This window comes from Lactuca sativa, chromosome 5 (genome assembly GCF_002870075.4).
Source record: "Lactuca sativa cultivar Salinas chromosome 5, Lsat_Salinas_v11, whole genome shotgun sequence".
NCBI classification, from domain to species: Eukaryota; Viridiplantae; Streptophyta; class Magnoliopsida; order Asterales; family Asteraceae; genus Lactuca; species Lactuca sativa.
In genome coordinates, this window is record NC_056627.2 from 67,895,951 (window position 1) to 67,916,950 (window position 21,000).

The 21,000-nt window shown below is 35.1% G+C and overlaps 1 pseudogene; it reads left to right on the top strand.

The window, feature by feature from the left end:
- The first annotated feature begins 717 nt into the window (after positions 1–717).
- Positions 718–18,172, top strand: LOC111908407 (F-box/kelch-repeat protein At3g06240-like; annotated as a pseudogene).
- The last annotated feature ends 2,828 nt before the right edge of the window (positions 18,173–21,000 follow it).

Below are 21,000 nucleotides of genomic sequence, written 5' to 3' on the forward strand. Positions count from 1 at the left end.
ATTGGACCAAAAATAGTTTGATTAGAGGAAGGGTTGTACCTTTTTACATCTTTGGTGACGAAGAAGTTAATGTCATCACCCATGTCTATCTTTGCATCCGCATGCAAATCAGATATGCAGAGAGACCATAATCTGGCAAAAGTAAGCTCATACAGATTTTGCCTTGGGCTCTGTTTGGGAATGTATTGCAAAAAGTCATCCCAAATAATCTGACCGTAGTTCACATCGTGGCATGTGTAGATGCTCCAAACCAGTTCCAAAAGCTTTAGGCCCATGTTATCCATGCCTCCGGTTCTGCCGGACAGACTGCGGATGGCAAAATAACATACAAACTGCCAGACCACAGGCAATTGGTTCTTCTTGAATTCACAAATTCCTTTGATCGGCTTCTGATAGCCCATCTCATACAGTGCTGAGGTGATGTCCACCATTGATGGTGTAAAAAACTTAACAGAGGGATGAATCAGAAGGTTAATCGATGTAAGAAACTTTTCTTTAAATAGAATAATCAAAGAATCGTTAATGAGGTTTAGGTGAACTTCTTGAGGGTTATCAATTGGGCGATATGCAGAGAAAGCACATTTGTAAATAGTGGAGATTGGAATAATGTTAGTGAACGCATCGAATGGTCCAAATAGAGGATGCTTCTTCATGAACCTGATCATCAGTTTTGTTGGAGCATTTAATGTGGGTTGATCTTCGAAAACTGCTCTAAAAATGCTAGTGGCAATTGTGGGAGAGTCTGAACCAGTTGGGTTTACTGATCAAAAGGCGTTTGACTGTTTCGTTGATACACCGGATTTCATCATTGTTGAGTTTGTAAGAGCTTGAAGAATGCAGAGAAGGATTAAGGGTTTTGAGAGCGTAAAAGTTTCTTTGTGGAGAAGAAAAGGGTTTTATAGTGGTTTATGGGAGTGGGAAACGTTTATGTTTTTTACTGAAGTGAAATTGGGAAAAAAACATTGGGTTTATCTTTGAATGATCATCTTTAATCTTAACCATAGATTGACAAAAAAGGGATAAAGATTGAAATTGGGATTAACCAGAAAAAGGACTCTGCATTTAATGAAATGTCTAATGCTGAATCATGTCTTGAGAACGTGTGGAGGGGGTGAGAAAAAATCCGTTGGATAAAGTAGAAGTTGTAACGGATGTGATGGTTTGGGGTAATAGGAAAAGACATATTAGAGGATTTGATTTGAAAAATCTTTTATTTTGTCATCATACCTAAAATAGGTCTGACACGAGGTTTTTGGAAGAAAATAATGTGACAGTTTCTCAATGGAATGTTTTTATTTAATGAAGGATCGTTAAATAGCACACTATTTTTTTGTTTTTCAAAAAAAAAATGAACCGTCTGAAAATGAATTAATGTGACTGCGGATGAACACATCATTGCGTATGGCTTCTTTGTCATTGCCGACGGCTACAGTGGGAGAAACTGAGAAGAGAACTTGTACAAAAAGTTAGTCACAACAAGTTAGAAATACCCGTGAAAATATATATAATATATGGTTGCGGTACATTGACTGCGGTACACAAGATATACCAAAACCAACTGTTATAAATGTCATTCAGCTAGAACCGCAATGGAGACCAAGAGGGTATGCGGTACCGAACAATTCAACAAGAACTTGGGGGTCCGGATTCATCATCCCTAAAATTTGTAAGAACACATTGAGTTTGGTAGAGTCAAGTGCTTTTGTAAAGACATCAGCAATCTCTTCATGAGTAGGGACAAAGATGAGTTCGATGTTACCTTTCAAAATGTGGTCTTTGATGAAATGATACCGTAGTTCAATATGTTTCGTCTTGGAGTGCTAAATAGGATTATGAGAAATTGCTATGGCACTTTCAGAATCATAGTAGATTGGTATCCACAACATTCTGTATCCGTAGTCTAAAAGTTATGTCTTCATCCATAGAACTTGAGAACAATATCTGGATGCAGCCACATATTCTGCTTCTACGGTAGACAAAGAAACACAACTTTGTTTTCTTGAGGACCAACTGAGAAGTCTATCTCCCAAAAATTGACATCCACCAGATGTACTGTTTCGATCAAGTTTGCATCCAGCATGATCCGCATCGGTAAACGCTTGCAGACTAAAATCATTGTCTGCGGGGTACCATAGACCAAGAGATTTGCTACCTTTCAGGTACCGGAGAATTTGTTTGGCTACGGTCATGTGTGACACTTTTGGGTCAGCCTGATACCTTGCACATACACCAGTAGCAAAGACAATGTCTGGTCGGCTTGCGGTGAGGTACATAAGAGAGCCAATGATACCTCTATAAGTCTTGTGATCCACAGATTCTCCAGAGGGATCAACATAGATCTTATATTCTAAGGCCGTAGGGACCTTAGCCGAGGAGCAGTTGTCCATAGAGTATTTCTTCAAAAGTTCAGTGGTGTACTTCTCTTGATGAATGAATATCCCTTGCTGAATTTGTTTGACTTGAAGACCTAGAAAGAAGTTAATCTCTCTATTCATGCTCATTTGAAATTTGTTTGTCATGAGCTTAGCAAAATCAGTCACCATTCCTTGATCAGTCGATCCAAAGATGATATCATCCACGTATATTTTTACAAGCATAAGGTGGTCACCGTTTGCTTTTCTAAACAACGTGGGATCAATCACCCCTCTTTTGTAGCCTGAAGAAACTAGAAATTCTGAAAGAGTCTCGTACCAAGCGCTTGGAGCTTGCTTCAGACCGTAGACTGCCTTTTGATGCTTGTAGTAGTGGTCAGGAAATTCAATATTTTCAAACCCAGGAGGTTGTTGCAAATAAACCTCTTTTTTCAATTCCCCATTGAGCAAGGCACTCTTAACATCCATTTGGTGTACCTTGATGTTTTTGTGGGCAGTATATGCTAAAAAGATTCAAATTGCTTCCATTCTAGCCACCGGAGCATATGTTTCGTCGTAGTCAACACCTTCCAGTTGACTATACCCTTTTGCGACTAGTCTTGCCTTATTTCTGATAACAACACCAGATTCATATAACTTGTTCTTGAACACCCATCTTGTTCCAATAATAGTATGGCCTTGCGGTATGGGAACAAGTTTCCACACTTTGTTTCTTTCGAATTCTTCCAGTTCTTCTTGCATTGCAGAAATCGAATCAGGTTTCAATAATGCTTCTTTGATTGATCGGGGCTCGACTGCGGACATGAATGCTGCGTAGTGACAATGGTCAGATAAGTCTTTAGCAGATCGAGTATCGATACGTACGAATGGATTGCCAATTATTTGACCTGGTGGGTGGTCCTTCGTCCATACGTGTAGACGAGGCATCAGGTGGTCAGCGACTACGGTAGAAGGAATGTTTTCAATATCAGAGGTTTCTTTGGATGGGGAGGGCAGCTCCCCCTGGATTTGAGAACATCCTGCAAAGTTCTCTTGGCTTGTTGGAGCGAGAATGAAATTTTCTTGAGCAACTTTGGGAGGTTCCCCTTGGATTGCTAATGGGAGTTCCTCTGGAACCTGAGAAGGTTCCCCCTGGACTGCTGATGGGAGAGAAATAGTTCTTGAATTGGTTCGAGTGTCAATGGTCTTTATGATTACATCATCCGAATCCGAAGATATGTTTGATGGTAGTGATCTTCTGGGGAGAGGAGGTTGAGCATTATCAAATACTGGAACCTCAATGGTTGTAGCTTGATCCGGAGTAGAGCTTTCCCCCTCAATCGGAGAGGTGAAAGTATTGAGAGATGCTACTTCGGATAGAGACGGACCAGAGATATCAGTGTGTTGTTGTTGAGCAGTTGGTGACACAAGAACTTCGGATAGTTTTGCAGTTTCATCAGGGAAGGTCATCATGATTGACTTCAACCAGGTTTAGAGGACCTGAAGAAGCAGGAATATCACTTTCCATGATGGTAGTGGTTTCAATAGATGGAGGGGTGTTGCGGATGTAAGAGTCATCGAACTTTACATCGAAAATTTGAAAGATAATCCTCGTACGTCTGATAAGGACCCGATAAACAGCCTTGTTCGTAGAGTAGCCAAGAAAAATGCCTTCATCGGACTTCGGTGCAAATTTGTTAAGCTAATCTCTGTTATCGATCACAAAACATCTACACCCAAAGATGTGAAAGAAACGAACATTTGGTTTCCGGTTGTTGAGACCCTCATATGGAATTTTATTGAGGCGTTTGCACACAATGCTTCGGTTTTGAACAAAGCATGCAGTTGCTACGACTTTAGCCTAGAGGTAAAGAGGAAGGTGTGCGAAATTAAGCATGGATCTGGCTGCTTCAACTAAAGTACGATTCCTTCTCTCTAATGCACCATTTTGTTGATGTGTATAAGGAGCTAAAAAGTTATGAGAGATACCTTTTGACACCAAGAAGTTGTTGAGAGGATGATTAGTGAATTCAGTGCCATTACCACTACGGATGCGTCTTACAGCCAGCTTGATCTGGAGTTCTATCTCTTTGATGAAGCTAATGAGAATCTGCGATGTTTCGGATTTGAGTCTGATGAAGAATACCCAAGTGAAGCGAGTGAAGTCACCAACTATAACCAGTATGTATTTTTTCTGATGAAGACTGGCTATGGTTGATGGACCGCAGAGATCAATGTATAGAAGCTCAAGTGGTTCAGATATTGAAGAGTCAATCACCATGGGGTGACCTGCTTTGGACTGCTTACAACATTCACATGCAGGACATAGAGTGTCATTGCTGAACTTGAGAATGGGTAATCTTTATTGGATTAATGTCTAAGTCCATAACTATATTTGGTATGTACTTGACCCGACCTGGCATGGTCCATTTGGGTTGCACTTCATCGGCACAATTTATATGGATAGTATTTTGAGAATAGTATATTTATGATTTATATTGATATATTATAAGTTCTAATATATTAATATAATCATATTATTTAATTACTATTGATCAAGAATTAATTTATAATTAATTAAGTGATCAAAATGAACTAATTAAATATGGACTCTTAGATATATATATGTGTAGTGGGCCAAGTTCATTTAGGCTGGGCTAAGTCTTCATGGATAGTCCGTGGAGCTTTAACCCATGGATCCTAGGAAATGAAAGGTCATGGGTATTAGGGTTTAACCCTAATCCTCCACACTATATAAAGATATCCTTGGTTGGTGAAATGGGCACTAGTGTGGGTACACTAAGAGGGCTAGCCAATTTCACTAGAGAGAACCAAGTATCCATATACTCTAAAGTCTTCCAAGGTGTTTTGGTGATTTGTGATTCCATTTAAGGCTTCCACACTATTGGGGCTAAGCTCTTAAAGCTTGAAGACATCAAGCTACACCAAAAGGTATGTCATCTAACTAGTCTTTGTAGTATAGTTACCTCATAGTATGCTAGTTAGGATTAAAGCCTTGGAAAGTACTTATTTGCATGTATAATAGAGAAAACATAGATCCAAGGTTTATAGGGTTGCATGTACACCATAGGAGGGTTAGAATGCTCAAAACCCAAAAGTGGTATCAGAGCCATGGGTTGTTTTTTTTATATTGATGCAAATGTTTTATTTTAAAAGTTGAAAAAAATGGAAAAAAAAACATGACGTTTGTCAAATTTTAAGATAATTACCTTTTTTTTGTGAAAAACTAATTATTTGTAAAATTTGAATCATTTGCTATATGAGTTGAATTAGGTCAAATTTAGTAAAGGATAAAATGATATGATTATTTTACTAGTTTTAAAAGTTTGATCTAAAGAGTTTTTTTGAAACCTCCATAAGTTATGGATATGAAAAGGTTTAAAAAAAATTGATTCAAAGTTTTTATGGAGTTACAAAATTTGGTGTTAATGTTTTAAAGAGTTCCATAACTTATTCTTAAGTTGTGGAACATGAAAAGTTTCATCATAAAACAAACATTTAACTCCATAAGTTATGGATTACCAAAAGTTTTATGTTTCCTTGTTTTATGAGTTATTTTTTAGATGAAAATATGTGTTAGATGTTTTCAATCCAAATTAATCTAAAAGTTGTTCATAAAATGTGTTTTTGTAACTTGTCCTCAAGTTATATGAAAAGTCACATTTATGAATCTTAAAAACTCATAAAAATGCCTTAGGTTATAAAAAAAATGAAGAGTCTTTTCTTATAAATAGTTTTTATGGCTCCATAACATGTCCTCAAGTTATGGATGTCCAAGAGTCTCTTCATTAAAAGTTTTAATACTTTAAGTAAAACTCATAAGTTATGAAAATACAAGAGTTTTGAATAGTTTCAAAACTTGCCCTCAAGTTTTGGAATTTGAAAAGTTTTCTTTTATGAATACTTTAATTCCAAGTTAAGCCCTTAGAATTTTAAAGAGTTAAAATTCAACCCTTATACTTTATAATATTATAAGTTAATAATATTTATATATATGTATAAGAGTAAAGTCAGTCTTACCATTAGTAGGCCTCATTCACGAAGCCAGTCTATAAGGTGGGTATAAGGTTGTTGCCTATAAAATGTCAACTTAATGGGTGCCCACTCTCACCCACCGCTTGCTTGACTGGTGGAGGGTTGTTAGCTGAACGGGTTTGACATGACTATAATTCTCCTTTCATTAAAAGTATTAATGATAAATACTAAGTAACTAAACTCTTAATAATACCCAATCTTAGTTACATAGGAAAATGTGAATAAGGTGCTAATCCATGAAATTACACTTTGCACTTTGTTTAAGTCGGTTAGTGGAGCGTGTGTGGTTAACCGGCACACTAAATCGTATTTAACAAGGTAGGCAAACGGTAACTTAATGTTTATCATAGTATCGATGGAGTGTGTGTGGTTAACCGGCACATCGATTGAGGGGTAAACACTTAAGGGTACCAAGTAATTTGCATGGTTACTTGACACCTTGTTTTTTGATCCTCGACATCACAGTCACAAAACCTGAAGGGCACACTCGAGATTGAAACATGCCATTGAAAGTTCAATGAATATAAAAGATCTAGGAATTTCAAATCCAATTAAAACCTAATTAATTATTTCGTTTTTCATGGTGGAAATTGGTGAATCGTCATTCACCTACCTTCAAATATTATATAGCTTGGATTACGACATCCCTCTTCCAAGTTATAAAATAGTTTGTTGGGTGCTAGCCTTAATATTTCATATTGGGTGTTATATTAAGGACTTTAAATCAACTATCTTGAATATCTCCCAAAAGATGTCAAGTTTAGACATTTATGATCTTCCCAAATATCTTGGAACTTCACTTCCTCTACCTCCTACAACTATTTTCCCTAACCCGCAAGTTCAAGGTCACTCAAGCCCTATTGGCAAGGCAAGGTCTAGGTGTGATCACATCTTGGAGATGAAGTCACATGCTGACAAGCCGGGAGAGTTGGGTGTCAAAGTCTTAAGAAAGTTAGTGGTTCAATTATTTTCTAAGTCACATAGTGAGTTTGTTTGGAACTCCTATGAAACAGAGTATGACAAGACTCGTAATGATCTTATCTATATGCTTAGATCATCTTCCTAAAACTTTATGGACATTGACAATGATGACATTGGATATCCAGTAAAGCTCTCTCTTCCCAGTGGAAAGGGATCGGCCATAGTCAACTGGGTTGACCAAATAGTAAAGAGAAAAGCTAAGTCTGTGATAGTCCCGTGTACCATTACCAAAGGGTCCATATGGTTATATTGCCAAAGGAAGGGGCATTGGTTGCGAATCTGCTAATTTACTTAAGGGTGTTAAAGTCAATAAGTTTGACTCTACTTCAGGTAAAGTCCACTATCTAACTCTGCTAAGTTTCTATTATGAAATTCTTGATACATGATGTGACTGGGTCACATGGTGATGTTTTAAGAATCAAAGAAAAGTAAAGAAACTTAAAGAAAGAATATGTTGAATCTGATCGCGTAGATGGATTTCTATCGCATAGTTTGAAGATTAGATTCTTGTGCTACTTCTTAGGAGTTATGAGATATTGCTAAGGAATAGATAACAACAAGTTTTCATATGGATTGTAAGGATAGTTTTTCCGCAAAGTTTTTAAAATAAAAGGAAAAATGGTGATTCTATTTTTTTTTTAAATTATCCTTACAATGGCATTTGAGGAAAAATTTGTTGCTTATATGATTCCATTAATAGCAAGTGTGGAAATATGAAATTGATTCTTTCATTTGTGGTAATGTGTAAAATTACCAAATAAGGAAAGATTCTCATCACCCAAGTTTCAATTGGACCGGAACTTGGAATCACGCAAGTTGTATAGCATGATGAATGAGAACTTTCAAGTATTGGAAAATTAAGACTAATTACTTGTTCACATGGATGTGTGAGTCAAGTGAAGGACTAAGGGATCGAGTACACATTCTGGTGCACTGGTCAAGTCCACCACAAAAGATCGATGATATTATTTGTCATAATTTACTAAAGCTCAGTAAATATGGTTATACTTACAAGCTTAAGTGTAATTCTGAAACATTGGAAAAGGTTCCAATGTAAGGCAGAGCGAATAAGAAGAATCAAATTAGACAGAAGGATAAAAGTTTCTTAAATCTAAAAAGATGGGAGAGTACTTTAGTATCAGTTTTTATGATCATCTTACTTATTTAGAGACCTTATCACAATTCATCCTCTAAGTGCCTTCTTATAGCTAAGAAGAGGAGCTATGAAAAGTTGAAGTGGTTAAATCAAGAAGATGATTCATACTTCGTTCCAAAAAAACAATTCTTAGAGTCATACTCCAAGATTGTAACTTAAGTGACATGTCTTAAAGAAGGTTTAAAACACTTGTCAAATGTAAGAGTAAAAGTTTTCTACTCTTGTACATTTGAAATTCGTAAGTTGTGATGTTTTGGATCAAAAAAAGACCAACTAAAGCAAATTGGGTGAAGTGTCTGTCTTGATTAGAATCCACACTATCTCTTGAATATTTGACAAGAAAGTCTTATAGGTCAAGGAGACAGTGGGAGTCTAAAAGATCCTGAAATGGTTTCAAAAAGTAATCAAGAAAAAAAAACCTGTATTTCATCACTAGCACACAACTAGAGGTTTATAACCTATCATGTTGGCATTTCAGTTCCCATTCCAGTTAAAGTTGGCTTTGCATACGAGTTCTTATAGTTCTCAATTGGTTGCAAAACAACTTGGAAGCAATGGCAGGCCCTTGAGCTGCCAGGTGGCAAGAAGTTAAGATTGCACAAGTTCAATCCATATGAGTTAGGATTTGTCACCAACCTAGTCCTGTGATTATGGTTTTGACAAATTCACATGGATAGGAACACTTACACCATAAAATCTAAGTGTCATAAGGTTTCTCTTCGATTCATGAAAATGATGGTAAGGAAACTCTTTCACTAAGTAGATTTTAAGTAGATAGCAATTGTGATATTTGCAGTTCTCAAAGTCGTTAGTGGAGTGTGCGTGGTTAACCGGCACACTAACATTGACTTATGAGAAATGGCAAAAGGTCTAAACAATTTAGACTATGATTACGGCATCCCTTTTCATAGTTCTGAAATTATTTAGACACACTTGTGAGCTATCTAAGAGAGGTGTATGATTTTGATAATGTCTTATCAAGGCAATCTAGTATCAGAAATCTGAACTTTGGTAAGAAAGTCAATAAAGTATTGATTTCTAGAAGTCTAGTAGATTTTTGGGTACATGTCAAAGCTAGTGGGAGCATAAATGTTATGCTATTAATCATCATGTTAGTGGAGCATGATAATTATGATAAAGATTGCAAGTTAGCAATGTTAATTATAGAAAACAAAAGGTTTCAATTGGAAAAAAGTTGTTTTGCTATAATTAAGGGAGAGGATATTATACTTCATCTCAAATCTAAAAGCTTAGCTTAAGGTCTTAATCATATTTAGTCAAGAATATATATGAATTTCATGTTGGAATGGCTCAACATAAGGATGTTCTATATATGGGTTCATTATTTGCGTTATAAAATTCGATTATGATTACGGCATCCCTTTTCATAATCTGAATTATGAGAACATGGCAAATAGAAATGGAAATATTATAGCAAAAGATTGGTTTAGTCTTTATGTGAGACATCATGAATCGTGTCCCATATGCTTCGGATATAGGATCGATTACATGTGCTATATTCATCCTTTCTAAAATTTTCCAAATGCCTGGGGCATTAAGAAGGGAAAAGGTCTTGAATTGGATATGACTAAAATGATTAAGCAATTGTTGAGGACAATCTAAGGTTTACCAAGGATTGGTTGCTCAAGGACAGTTGGAAGTATAGTGTTGACTTTGGAAGGACCATATTGACATAGTTTGAAAAGAGGCAACTCTTGTTCGGAAGTGATAGTCAAAATGGAATACGGAAATGGTTCAAAGTTAGAAAGTATTCAATCTGTAAGATTAGGAAACTTAATGCAAGAAGGATGTTTCCAAGGAGTTGATCTCCGTTGGAATACTCTGTAATGATTGTTGCCATGTCTGGTTGAATTTGTGCATAATCATTACAAGATGATCAATGCATATAAGTTTAGAATCAAAAAGATTTCAGTAAATGACATGAATTTGGAATTCTTGCATTTGCAGTAAGGGTTTCGGACTGTGAAAAGATGATCATTGGATTTATGCTCAATTGATCTATTTCACAAAGTAAAGATCATAGACAAACATAGTATGCATACTTTGTGTATGGCATGACTAGTGTTTAGAAAACATAGTGTACATGCTTGGAGCATGGGACAACTATTGTTTTAAATTCAAGTATAAAGTTGATAAAATCGAAACAATGAATAATGAGTAATCAGTATGGTGATAAATAAAAGTGTTTATTTATATTCATAGGGTTTGATACCATATTTGATTCATTTATTCTTGTGTTTCACTTTGCATGTTTTGACTTCCAGAATAAACTAGGTTATTTTTCTGGAATGACTAAGTTATTCAAACCATCCACAGTCGGTCATATGTTGGAAGTAGATATGAATTAAGACTGTCATGGGTTGGCTTGTAGAGGGCTAATATGTTAGACAAAGGGCTACAACACTCATGAGTGCTCATAAGTTTTGAGTATTGGATTCAACCCGCGCTCATTGGAATCACTTCATGGATTTTATTACGAGTGATCATGAGACGATAATATCTTATATTCTTCAAACGTGCCTTTGTGTATGATTCAACAAGTAGTAGAACAAGCAATATGAGTCTAAGTTTATCCATTCCTTTTACCTTCGGGATAAAAGTGATATCTGTCGGCCCCTTGATGATTTAATGATGATACATGTGAGTGCTTGGACAAGCAAGGACTGATTTGATTTGTTCAATCAGTCAGTCATCATGAATCAGAAATTGGGAAACAACAAATGGATAGAGAGAATGATTATAATCCATGTCTCAGTCCATATGATATCTAGAATGGAGGAATGTATGATCCCTTATCTAATGGACATGTTCGTTGACAAGATCAGAGTTCGACAGTGGCTTTAAGAGCTACGATTGCTAGTTAGGTTTTGAAGTCATACTCAATAATAGTTTTAGACTTATCCAAGTGGGAGACTGTTGGATTAATGTCTAAGTCCATAACTATATTTGGTATGTACTTGACCCGACCCGGCATGGTCCATTTGGGTTGCACTTCACCGGCACAATTTATATGGATAGTATTTTCAGAATAGTATATTTATGATTTATATTGATATATTATAAGTTCTAATATGTTAAATAATCATATTATTTAATTAGTATTGATCAAGAATTAATTTATAATTAATTAAGTGATCAAAATGAACTAATTAAATATGGACTCTTAGATATATATGTGTAGTGGGCCAAGTTCATTTAGGTTGGGCTAAGTCTTCATGGATAGTCCATAGAGCTTTAACCCATGGATCCTAGGAAATGAAAGGTCATGGGTATTAGGGTTTAACCCTAATCCTCCACACTATATAAAGATGTCCTTGGTTGGTGAAATGGGCACTAGTGTGGGTACACTAAGAGGGCTAGCCAATTTCACTAGAGAGAACCAAGTATCCATATTCTCTAAAGTCTTCCAAGGTGTTTTGGTGATTTGTGATTCCATTTGAGGCTTCCACACTATTGGGGCTAAGCTCTTAAAGCTTGAAGACATCAAGCTACACCAAAAGGTATGTCTTCTAACTAGTCTTTGTAGTATAGTTACCTCATAGTATGCTAGTTAGGATTAAAGCCTTGGAAAGTAGTTATTTGCATGTATAATAGAGAAAACATAGATCCAAGGTTTATAAGGTTGCATGTACACCATAGGAGGGTTAGAATGCTCAAAACCCAACAATCTTCTGACCAGCTCTCCAGTAACCAAGGTGTTGATATACTTGTAGTTGAGATGAGTGAGCTTGTGGTGCCATAACCAGCTAAGTTCGGATACAGTTTTGGAGAGAAAACACAGCTGCGGTTTTCCAATGATGAGAGAGACATCCAGAGGATACATGGTACCCTTGGATCGTGACTTGATCAAGGAGGTGCTTCTATCACTCGTCATAAAGTAACAAAATTAATCATCAAACTCAACTCGATGGCCTGCCTTACATAGTTGGCCAACACTGATGAGTTTGTGCTTTAAGGCTTTCTACATAAGCAACCTTCCGAATTGAAAAGTTCCCCGTAGTGAGTACAACATAACCTCGGATGATTCCATTTGCATTGTTTCCGAATGTAACATTTCCATTGCATATAGGCCTGAAATCCCAATGGTATTCTAACCTTCCGGTCATGTCCAAGGAGCAGGCACTGTCAATCAACCATTCTTCTTCTTGATCCTCCTTGCACAAAGCCTACAGAAGTTAAGTGGTTAATTTGGGCACCCAAGCGAGTTTGGAGCCCAGAGTAACATGCGATGTTTCAAACGATGCATGATGTGAGGTTGTAGGGACAGGTTTCAAGTCAACTTTCAAGCCTAGTCCTGGGTGTTTGAGATTTTTTGGAGTTTTGTGAGATTGAGGATAGTTACAAGTCTTTTGAGAATGATGAGATTTGTCATGAGAGAAGATCTTTCAACACTGACATTGACACATGAAATTTTTATCATCTATCATGACATTTGGCTTGGTCTGTGGTTTTGAGGAAGAAATATGCTTTTGTCTAGTCTGAGGATTGTAAGATTTGACCTTTTTTTGTGTGTTGTGAAAAGGTATTTTTTGCAGGTCTTGCAGGTGTGTAAGCACGCACATGCATTTTGTGAAGTGATTTCTTAAGCTCTTGAGGTGACCTTTTGAGTGCTGGAGTTGCGAAAATTCCTTTCCATTTTTGAGTTTTTGAAAATCACTTTGGAAGGGTTGGAGTAGCTAGAATACCTTTCCATTTTGGATTATCTAATGAATAGACTTGAAAACCATTTGATCGAAAAGACTTATCCTTTGTGTTAGATGATTTATGAGCAGTGTTTGAAGCAGTGAGCTCCTTCTTTTTTGTTTTCTTGGAAACAGTTGATTAGAAGTGATAATTTGAGAAAACAAGTTTTTCTGGACTCTTTGACTTGGGACATTTAACAAATTTCTTTTGTTTTGAATAGATTTCCCGTTGCTTGCCACGGGAACGAAATTCCTCTTTTAAAACTCTTTTTGCTTAGGTTTAAGGGGAATCGCAGTCAGTGACATTTAGTTGCGGTTTCCTTAAATCCTTTGGAAATTTCGAAACACAGGGACTAGATTCATCCGAACTGGAAAAGTCAGGATTTTGAGAACATTGACCAACTTCAAAATTTTCGATTGGTAATTCATGATTAATTGGTTTAATAGTCACAAAACTTTTGGCTATGGTCTGCGGTGTATTGCTTTGAACAACCGCACAGTAAGTCTTTGTGGACACGTTAATGGGACATTTGTTATTAGGTAGTGGGACATTTTTTAGTTCATGACTGCGGTCAGATTGAAGGGATGGAAAGTCCAATGTGACTACAGTACTTTCTACAACAATTTCCTCATGAACTACAGATGATGTCCGAGAATTTGAGTGAATTATGTTATCATCATGATCAAAAAATTCAGGGAGAATTTCCTCGATAACATAGGTATTACTCAGATCATGAAATTTACCAAAATGAGCTTGAATATCTTCAGGAAATGTTTTGTCATTGACCGTAAACAAAAAGTTGCGGTATGGAGGGACGTAGGGACGTTCCGGGGTGAACCGGGGTGAAGACTCCGTTACGGTTGGATACCCATTGGACCAACCCCAATTGAAAGTGTTATCAACATTCCTAGTATTAACTAGATTCTTAATGGCCTTAATTTCATTAAAAATCTTTTCAATTAAGAGATTTAGGCGTACAATTTCACTATGTGCTAAATCTATCTGATTCAAAGCCATCTCTAATTGTGTTTCACTTAACATTCTAGCATCTTATTCTAGCATCAAGTCCCTCTCTATCATTTCCATTTTTACTCTTTTATTATCTAAACGTCCTCTAACGTGGAACATCTCCTGCGAAGCGATGTTGATCTCATCTAAGGCTTTATTGTAGTCTGTAAGGACGGCAGCACATGTGTCATATAGCAATGGTTCTTCTGTAGCTTGGTTGAGCCGTCTAAGGCTTCACAGTCATGCATGCTATAGTTTAGATTTTGAATCATAAGTTTTACCTGTTCCACAATGCTGAGAGTTCCATCTTTTGCCATATAGCAATGGTTCTTCTGTAGCTTGGTTGAGCCGTCTTCTTCGGCAGTTACCACCATATAAATCTTGCCTTTTCCTTTACTGCGGTCATCTTCATCTTCGTCTCTGGATGACCACAATTGATGATTCCTTTTCACTTGAGCAACATAAGCTTTTCCATTTTCTTTGTCTTCTAGTTATTGAGCCATTCTTAGATAGAAAGCTCTGTCTTTCACTAAGTTTGCCTTGCAGTCCTTGGCAAAATGGTTTTCTTTGTTGCATTTGTGACATATAACAATATCACTTTTGTCTTCTAAAGAAGTACCAGAGTTAGTTGATTGAGAGTGCGGTGGTACGTCTTTAGACTATGTTTGTTAAGGCTGCGGAGGCAGTGGATTCTTGGTGGAACGAAAGTGATTGTTTTGAAAGTTGCGGTTGAAAGGTGGTCGGTTATATTGTTGATTTTTACGAAATGAAGGTGGTAAGCGATTGAGTTTTTGACTGACAAGGGAAATGGCATTCTGAAACTCTTTTTCATCGTCATATTATGAGTCTGCTTCATATGACTGCGGTGGTGAGTCATACGAGGTGGGATATGTTTGAGTGTGAAGTGATTGTGCTACAAGAGCAAGTGGACCTCCGAAGTCTGAATAGTCCTTGAGTACAGTGGCTCTTGAGCTTGCAATTCTCCATAGAGCTTATAGAGAGACAACGAGTGAATCTTCTTATCTCCTTGTCCAATCATTTTGGCTGTTGTCCAATGTCTTCGCAATCCATTAAGGAACTATAGAATTGTTTCATGATTGTTGCGGACAGTGCCCGCATTGGACAGTTTTGTGACAATCAAGTTGAATCTTTTAAAGGAGTCTTCCAAACTTTCGCCAGTGTGAGCTTTGAAGTTGTTGAACTCATTGAGTGCAGTTGTAAGCTTCTTGTTTTAAGCTTACTCTGAGCCTTGATACAGATTTTTGAGAACATCCCAGATCTCTTTTGCTGATTTGCAATTTATGATAATGTCGTAGTTGTCAGGAGCAACTTCACATGAGATTTCATAAAAAGCAATAGCATCATTTTCCATCTTGTCGAGATCATCCTTGGTGGGACGGTTCAAGGCTGGTTGGACCTCCTCCTAGCCTTACTGTGGCTCCGTCAGTTTGGACTGGTGTAAGGACTGGAACATGTGGTCCTTCTTCTATAGATCACCATACATCTCTACCGAGTCTTCTGAGATATATTTCCATCCTTTGTGACCAATGATAATATTCATTCGCAACCAATATTGGGGCTCGATTTGAACCACCAACACTGTTGGAAAATTTCAGTGATAATGATTGAGCCATGTTTTGAAGTTTTTTTTTTTTGTTTTTAGAAATGAGCTTCAGTGGTATAGAAGGCTCTTCGAAAAATCAGAATTCCGATTTTCAAAAAGCGACCACCGTGGCTCTGATACCCATTATTGAGAGAAAAACTTTGAGACACACTTGAACAAACGTTAGAACAAGTATATAGCAAAATAGTTAATCTCAAAGGATTTAAAGCTCAACAATAATATTAAGAGTTAGAAGTTAGTGAGTTAGTTTTGGAAAAGTAATGAAATGTAAATGACAACAATTGTTACATAACGTATACACATAAGCTGATTCATAACGAGGAGCGCATTCAAACCAAGTTAATAAGTGAGATCAAACTTAGTGATTAAGTCACAAGAGACTTGATTCAAGGAGATGATGATTGATTTTGAGAGTAAGAAGATTGGATAAGTAAGACAGAAAAAGAACTTTGAGATGTGTATTAGAAATGGATGCAATGTTCACTGTATGTTCACCGTGTACTTAATACATGAGAATGAGTTCTATTTATAAAGACTCAAAAGATAACAGATTTACAACTCTAAGAGTAGCCATGCAAGGCATACTGGACAATAGAGTGTTTTATAGAAAAGACAAAGTAATCTAAATAAAGATAGAGACTTTGGTGTTGAAGACTTCGGATGATGATTGACGAAGAGAATGCTTGACTGCGGTGGCTTGGAGGCTGCGGTAGCTGAGGTTCAAGAGGGTCACTTATTTTGCTTCAACACTCTTTAATGCATATAATTTTATTTTTGCATCCAAATATATGAAATTTTAATAAAAAAATAGACTTATGCCCTGACAATTTCATTTTTTTTTCTAAATTTTAGATTTCTTTAGAAAATATATTAAGTATAAGACATATTCAAAGTTAAAAATATCATATTCACAGTTTAATACACATATTAATGAACTAATACATAGTTTAATTTTTTTATGCATACATTCATTCGTATTTTGACACAAAATTTATACAATATATATATATATATATATATATATATATATATATATATATATATATATATATATATATATATATATATATATTGTATAAAGTAATTATTGTATTATTGTATGCACCAATCAGATTTTATATAAATCAAATCATTTAATAAATAAGATAAGGGTATTATAGTAATCTTATTATTAGTTACTTATGGTAAAATAGATATATAATTGGATATTAGGTGTATTCCTAGTAAATCACAAGAAGCACAGATATACATTCAATCGACATCAAGATTCTCCACCTCTCTTCCTCCGCCACCGCAGCCAACGACCACCACCTACTCGTCTACTATGAATCCACTAATTACATCAACCAATTCTACTCCTTCAGATCCACAATCACCTTCCAAGAATCGATTAAACTTCAGATCCCCTAAAAAACCTTCATGGGCTCCTCCAAATTGTAGGATCAAACAAAGGTGTAATCTGTTTCATCAATACAAAGTATTACTCAAACATTGGTATGGTAATTCTCTGGAACCCTAGTATTAAAAAGTTGAAAAAATTTGATGACCCTAGTTATATTCTCGATAGAGTTCTCATTTTGTTGTTGGGTTTGGTTTTGTTTCAAGGACCTGTGATTTTAAGATCGTTGTGATTGTTTATTATCTAGTCAATTAAAACACTAACAGTGTATCAGTTTATTCTCTTGGTACCGGTTCATGCAAGAAAAAGGAAGACAATATCGCTCCATGTTATTTGATTAGGGGTTGGTCTTATAATGTGTTTGTGAAGGGTTTTGTAAATTGGTTAGCTTGTAAGCAAGAAATTAGGGGTGTATCTAATGAAATCATGGCGTTTGATTTAGAGGATGAGATTTTTCATGTTCTTGAATTGCCAAAGAACATTAGGCCTTCTTATAATCAAGTGCACCTAGCTTCATATGGCGAGTCTTCTTCTTTAACCTTGTGTGCTCATTATCTTGAGCTCAATGGCAAAAAAGGGGTATGTGGGTGTTGAGTGATTATGGAGGGGTGGATTCTTTGAGGAAAGTCTGTGTGATTTCACAACCTATGTTATTAATTCCACCATTGTTGATGAAGAATGATAATGAGGTTTTGATTGTGACAAATGATGGGATGCTTATGTTGTTTGATGTGAACAAGAATGAGATGTTTGATCTCAAGACATGTTGTTTAGCTTGTATGTATCATGCTATCAATTATACTGCTAGCTTAGCTCTTCTTCATTGTCGAGGGAAAGAATTAGTCAACTTTTTGTTTAATGGTTTCAATAATTTGTTCTTGATATATTTGTAATTGTAGATGTTTGATATGTTACATAGTAATGAAGGAATCATGATTTCTAATTCTGTTGGAATGGAGTATGGATATGAATTCCAATTCTATTGTAATGGAATCATGAATTATAATTCTGTTGTAATTCTTAAAAATTGTTACCTGTATTCTATAAGAAATAATGTATTCTTTGTTTTTTTTCTTCAATTGATTGTTCAAGAATTTGTTGTTCTACAAGAAGTTTTTAAAGTCATGATCAAGAAAAAGGTTCAAGAATATTTTTATATTGATAGTTCAAGAATAGTTTTATTTTTAAATATACTCATAAACATATTCTGTCAGAATCTCCGAATTAAAAGAATTATAATTCGTAAAATTGGGTTTTTAAAATTAATAAAGTCTATGATCCCTTAAAATATGCAATTTTCCTTTATTAAATGAATATTAATTGACTAAAATACCCTTGTAATTAAATTAGATGATATTTTTCAATTATATTTAATTCAGTAATATTTATTAATCACTTTCTTAAAATAAGTAAAATTGATTGGCCCACATTTATGCATACAATAACACAATAATTACTTTAAATAGAATAACCTAAGCTTATATATATATATATATATATATATATATATATATATATATATATATATATATATATATATATATATATAACTTAATACAGTTCATTTTTAGTTTAATACATAAATTCACAACATAATGCAAATACACTATACCCCCCACCACCAACTACCAGATACCGTCACCAACTATATATGCCACTTTTGCAAGTATCCTTACTTTCGAATCAGATATGTGTATAAAATCATGGATTCTTGACTTAAACTATATTCATAGTTTCAAAAACTAATTAATTTACAAATTAAGAGTTTAGTGCAAAATAATTATAAAAACTAACAGATTCTTGCATATTTATACAAAACGAAAAATAAATATATTCACAAAAAAATTAATATAAACTTTCATACATAAATCAGTTATATTTTAACACAAAATTCATTAAAAATTCATAGGTTAATACAATCAGTTCACAGTTCGTTGCACAAAATTCACTGCTTAATATAAAAAAAAAATCATAGTTTAATTCATAAAAATTATACCTTCACAACCATATTCTCAACTGAAAAGTTACATATACTCTAGGATCTATAGGCTAGTGCTTACTTTAAAGTTTATTTACACAAATCTTTATAGTTTAAATTTCATATATTTATTCAAAATTAGATTAAATTAGATCTGTATACAATGTTACTTTCATCTCATATTTCAGAAGCAAACAAAGAATTAATAACAAAATTCACAACTTAATACAATTAATTCATAGCTTGTCAAATCTAATGTTTAATACAATTAATTCAATGCATAATACAATCAAATCATGATTTATTAAAAAAAAATCAAATCTTAATATAATAATTTCAAAGTATACTACAAAAAAATATATTTCATAGTCATATTCTCAACTTAAAACTTACATTTTGAAGACTTTGATTCACAGTTTAATAAAGTAGTTTAGGTCTCTCATTCAATTTATTTAAGACCTAATAATTTCACAGTTTAGCACTCTCATTCAAACTATTCACAACCTAAAAACATAACAATTCACTCATTCATAGTTAAAACTAACTTTAACAAAACTAAACAATAAAAGTCACTATTCACAACTTAAAAAAATACTCACATTATTTCAAAAAACATTAACATAATGAAACACATTCTAATTCCAATTCACATTATAACAACTATAACACATAAGTTGTTAATTACAATTTAATGCATATATTATAACATATAAGAAAACAAGGATGGATTTATAAATTAACACCAGAAAACATATGATTAACAAAAGTAAGCAATAATTGTGAGATGAAAACATTAAATTCACAACTTAACAGAAGACAAAATAATCAAAACAAAAATCAACGTACCTGATGTGTTTCACTGGAGATCAAAGACAAAGAGGTGGAGGATATAGTGGTGCTGGAACTTATCTAAGGTGGTGAAACTACCATCGGTCACCGGTACCACTATTATAGCCTCATGTCTATACATGGAATAACACCACATAAACCAGATCTAGAAAAATTGAACCACATCCACCAAAACGAACGTGATGTCTATGGTATGAGGTGGTGGTGTAAAATTTATGGTGGTAGCGATGGTAGAAATGATGTTAACGGTGATGATGGTGGTATCAGATTTGACAAAATCAAACCAGATCTGAGATGTTTTATGTTTTAGAGAGTAAAGTGAACATGAAACAATTTCGTAACTACCGATCTAAGACCAAGTGGCGATCAATAGTGGATATAGAGGTATTTTGATCAGATCTTCTCAGATATGTGTTTCTGTTGATGGTAAGTTAAGGGCGGGGAATAGGAATTCTTGGTGACAGTGATGGACGAAGGTGGTGATTATTGCCACTCGCCATAACTCATAAATCTAGAAGAGAAAAATGTTGATCTGACGATCAAAATCATAGATTTGAAGACGAAAGTCATAGATATGAAGAAGAAAGTCCTAGATCTGAAGAAGAATGTATAGATCTGAAGATGAAAGCCATATATCTCAAGAAGAAAATAATAGATCTGAAACTGAAAATCATAGACTGGAAGTTGGAATTGTAGATTTTGAGCGAACCATGGCTTGTGGATTTGATGACGGTGGTTCAACGGTGGTAGGAGGTGGTGGTGGTTCGCCGGCGGTAGTACAGGGCTGGAGGTGGTGGCAACTAGTGATAATGTTTGTATGTTCTTTAAGTTTGAGACGACAGAGAAGATAACATGTGAGAGTGTGTGTAGATCTGAAATAAAGAAAGATGAAAG